The sequence below is a fragment of the Triticum dicoccoides genome, chromosome 6B, assembly GCF_002162155.2.
Source record: "Triticum dicoccoides isolate Atlit2015 ecotype Zavitan chromosome 6B, WEW_v2.0, whole genome shotgun sequence".
NCBI lineage: Eukaryota > Viridiplantae > Streptophyta > Magnoliopsida > Poales > Poaceae > Triticum > Triticum dicoccoides.
The window spans coordinates 188628079-188632812 of NC_041391.1; the positions used below are offsets into that span (position 1 = coordinate 188628079).

At 62.6% G+C, this 4734-nt stretch overlaps 1 pseudogene; it reads right to left on the reverse strand.

Annotated features, from left to right (window-relative positions):
* Positions 1-462: 462 nt before the first annotated feature.
* On the reverse strand, positions 463-4320 carry LOC119322309 (annotated as a pseudogene).
* Positions 4321-4734: the final 414 nt, after the last annotated feature.

Genomic DNA, 4734 nt, shown 5'->3' on the forward strand with positions numbered 1-4734 from the left:
CTGGTCGTTAGCACAGTCCTTAATAAATTGACTTGAAGTGCGGTTCTAAAAGAATATTGTCGTGAGCAGACAACCCTCTTGGGAGCGTAGCTCAGTTGGCAAGGCGCGGGAGTTCGCAGGCAGCCCATCAGGGTTTGAGTTTCGGCTCGAGCGCTTGATGCTCACGGAATTTCCTTCTATAAAAAAATGCCGACAGGCTAGTCTAGCCCGGGTTGGTCTCTTTTTTTAGCAAACAACCGACTTTGTGGATGGATGGACTAAGTTTCTTGGCTCGCTTCCGCCAATCAATGTTTACAAGCGTAAAAAACATAATCCATCTCTCGTTAAAGACAAAGACAAACATTTTCATGATGGGCCTCAACTGATTTTTTACTACAGTAGTACACTATTTTTTTTCTTTCTTTTAAATCCCTTGTTCTTTTGAACTGTTCCAGTTTTGTTCGCGAAGCGGCGTTGTGCTAATTAATTCAAGCCGTGTTCGTCTGCCGAGAGCGGCACGGGGGGCATGAGGTGCTGCATCTCCATCGGGAGGTTGAAGTCGTCTTTCGTGATCGTCTCCGGCGGCTTGTCCGGCCACACGGCCACCAATTCTTCGCCGCCGAACAGGCCGGACACCTCCTCTGCCACCACCAAGCTCGCGGCCATCCTCTTCGCAGGCTTCACGCCATCTGCGCGTGTGTCGACGACATCATGCGTGGCATTGTTAACTCACCGGAGTCGGACGTGACGTATTTGGATTGAGAGAGAGTCGATGGTCAGATCCAACTCACCGAAGAAGCAGTCGCATTTGCCGCCATTGTTGAGTAACGTGATTGTATTAGGAAACATAGGTTAGACTAGGAAATATTCTGGCTTGCCTTGTACTCCAAGTAAATCATGTATTCCTATATATATGCCCATGAGGCTCAAGCAATACAACGAACAACTATTCCATCAAATCCTCCTCTCTCCCTTCTAACATGGTATCTATCGCAAGTCGATCCTAAACCCTAGCCGCCACCGCTTCCGCACCTGCGCGCCGCCCCCGGGGCGGTCGGCCTCCATGACCGCCGCCGGGGGCCGCGCCGCCCATACCTAGGGTTCGTCCGCCGGTCGTGTTGACCGGCTGCCCTAGAGAGTCTTTTTCCCGATCCTTTGATCCGGGTTTTCTCTCTCGCCGGTCGTTTTGATCGGCGTCTACTTTTTGGTTTTCCGATCTTTTCTTGATCGGTTTACGTCGCCCACCGCCGCCGTCGACACCTCGCGCCTCTACTCCGACATCGGCGCAACCGGCCGGCTACTTCACCGACCCGGCGGCCTCGCGTGACAGGCAGCCCTCAAGGCCGTCGTTCGCGCGCCGGCCCGCCCGTCGATCTACGCCGACCGTCACCGCCCTGCTCCGACCGGGACTTCTGCATCACCCCGACTCGGCGGCCTCGCGCCATGCGGCGACCAATCATAGCCGCCCTGCCGCCCGCCGCCGGCGGCTTCATCTCGGACTCCGACGTCATCACGCCTCCACCGAGCGGCGTCCCCGACCTCGCGCGCGATCGGCTTGATCACCCGCTCGCCGCCGCGATCCGCCTCATCTACGCCGCGCGACCGACCTGGCCCGTCAGTTACGCGCGCCTCCGCAGGTCTCGTGAAGATCGTCTCCGAGTTCAGCGCGCCCCTCCGTCGATCGAGCAACGGGCTGCCGCTGCGTCGCCCCGTCGGACCGCAGCGCCGCCGCCCCGTGGTTCTTCTCCCGGCTGCACCGACCCGCGTCACCGCTGCGTCGCCCCTTCGGGCCGTAGTGCCGCGGCCTGCGGTCTACCGCCGCCCCGAGGCCGTCCACTCCTGGCCGTTCCCGTGGCTGCACCGACCCTCGCGCCGCCGCTGTGTCGCCCCGTCGGGCCGTAGCGAGCGTGGCACGCGGTCCACGCCGCCGTCTCGAGGCCGTCCACGTGGTTGCACCACCCCGCGCTCCGCCGCCGTGCCGCCCCTTCGGGCTGTAGCACCGCGGCCCGCAGCCCCTGCGACCGTCCCGAGGTCTTCCGTCGTCACCCCGACCTGCCCGCCGCCGCCGCGTCGCCCCTTCGGGCCGTAGCGCCGCGGCCCGCGGTCCACCGCCGTCCCCGCGCGTCGACTTCCTGCAGCATGCACCGCAGCACTCCCTTGGCGCAGGAACGCCACCGTCCGCACCGGTCTTCGTCACGCTGTTGGGTTTTTCGCCTACTTCAAGCACCGTCGCCGCGCTCCTAACTTAGCCGCCGCCGCCGCCGTCAGGCCGCCGCTGCCGCTCTTCTTTGGCCGCCGCCGCCGCTACCTTTGTAGCCGCCGCCGCCGCCCGTCCACCTCCTTCGTCTTCGTCCAGCACCAGCTCGTCGCCAGCGTCGCTGTCATCTACCCCGACCGCTTCATCTACTCCGACAACCGCGGGCGACATTGGCCCTGCGCCGATTGGCGCCGCAACCGTCGTCGAGTCCTTCTCTGCTGGCCTCTCCGACTTCTCCGACATGGCGTACAGCTCGTGCAGGTCCCTCGTCTACGCATGCCCGGTGCTGGCAACACCGCCGCGTGCCTTTGTCCACGACGTGTCCCCGGGCCTGGCAAGCCTGGCGCGGCGCTTCGTCAACTTCGTCTTCGTCCGTCTACGCATGCCCGGTGCTGGCAACACCGGTGCGTGCCTTCGTCCACGATGTGTCCCCGGGCTTGGCAAACCCGCCGCGACGCGTCGTCAACATCATCTACTTCCTGGCGCATCACTACTTCGACACCACTGCGCCCATGCTAACTCGGCGCCCCCTTGCGCCCGCGGCTCCACGGCGACTTCCTCGACACCGGCTACCCCGACTCGACATCGACCACGGCATTCTTCGCACGGCTACCTCGACCACGGCTCCACCACCCACGCTCTCGGCTACATCGACAAACGGCACAAAGGGCTACCGTCTGCTTGAGCAACCTCGTTGGTTTCCACTCCAGCCACGACTCCGCGATGCATCGACCGTTACGACTGTGGGGGGTGTCCGTCGGCTTGCCTTCGGATTCTTCTCCAGTCTCACCGTCTGCATCGCTATCGTTGTGACTGTGGGGGATGTTGAGTAACGTGATTGTATTAGGAAACATAGGTTAGACTAGGAAATATTCTGGCTTGCCTTGTACTCCAAGTAGATCATGTACTCCTATATATATATACCCATAAGGCTCAAGCAATACAACGAACAACTATTCCACCAAATCCTCCTCTCTCTCCCTTCTAACAGCCATAATGCGAGGTCATGTCGCCTTCGGATCGGCTGCCACTGCCGCCGCTGAGGCCGGACGGCCAAGCGGAGTAGTCGTTCTCGTGGTAGACCAGCTCCGGCATGGACGTAACGCGGAGCAGGGCGGCGCCGGGCAGCCGCTGGTCCTGCTCAAGGACGAGCATCTCGAGCGGCCCGCCGGCGTCCTCGGGCGATTGGTTCGAAGGGAGCTCCGGCGCAGCGGGGGGCACCAACGGTGGCATCCCCAGCGCGCCGGCGTACTGCTTGTTGGCGTGGTCGAGGCCGGCGGAAACCTCGTCGTGGTGGCGGTACGGAGCTTGCGCTGTGAGGAGGGCCTGCGGGTTGTGGCTAATGTTGCCGGTGAATTGGAAAGGTTGCAGAGGAGCGACGTTGTTGAAGGTGGGGTGGAACGGCGGCGCAGCCGGCCAGGCGAATTGGTCAGCGACCGCGTCCAGGAGGAGCGGTGCTTGGAGGCTGCTGGCGTTGCCGTCGGCGTCGACGATGGGCCTCAGCTTGCCTGCGCGGACGAGCGCCACCTCCCGCTCGACATCCGGCGGGTACAGGGCCAGGCCGGCGCGCTTCCGCCGCTTCAGCCGCGTGTTCCAGTAGTTCTTGATCTCATTGTCCGTCCTCCCCGGCAGCTGCATGCAAACGCAGATCGAGCACCAGGCAATCGATAGAATCGAATGCAATGGTCGGCAAGAAATTCTGATGGCGATGCGGGGTAAAGGGATCGAATGACCGGTGGTACTCACGTGTGCGGAGATGCGCACCCACTTGTTGCCGATGAGCGCGTGGAGGCGGAGGATGAGGCGCTCCTCCTCCGGCGAGAAGGGGCCCCGCTTGAGGTTGGGGCGAAGGTGGTTGGCCCACCGGAGCCGGCAACTCTTGCCGCAGCGCAGCAGCCCTGTCTCTCGCCGCACCGCGTTCCAGCTCCCTTCGCCGTGCCGCCGTACGTGCTCCACCAACAGCTGGTCCTCATCCGGCGTCCACGGGCCCTTCTTCAGCCTGCCGCCACCCGCCGCCGCACCCTGCTCCACGGATTCACCCGCTGCTTGTTCAGGCCTTCAGGGTGAGGCGCCTCCACAGCCATCGATCGACGAACCGGTGAAATGATCCGCCTCACCTTTCCTCTCTCCTCCTCTTCCTCTTCTCAAAGCTTACATGCGATCGAGATCGAGAAGAGGGGGAGAGAGGCGGATGATCTCGTCGCCTACCTCCCACGCATCGCCGGGCCGGAGGAGTCAGAAACCATCGAGGAGATGGACAAAAACGTGAATGAGTGGAAGATCAAAAGCTCAACGCATTGTATATGTTCCTAATCAATCTAGAAACTGTCCCCTCCCCTCCCCTCCCGCGACGCTCCCACGGGCGTCTGGGGGGCAACCCTAGCGCCGCCGCCGCCACCCTCCCCTTCTCTCTCTCCTCCCTCGCTGCCGCCAAGGGGCACGAGCGGGCGAAGCCCGGTCGTCGCCGGCGGCGGCGGGGCCATCTCGTCTCCTTGCGC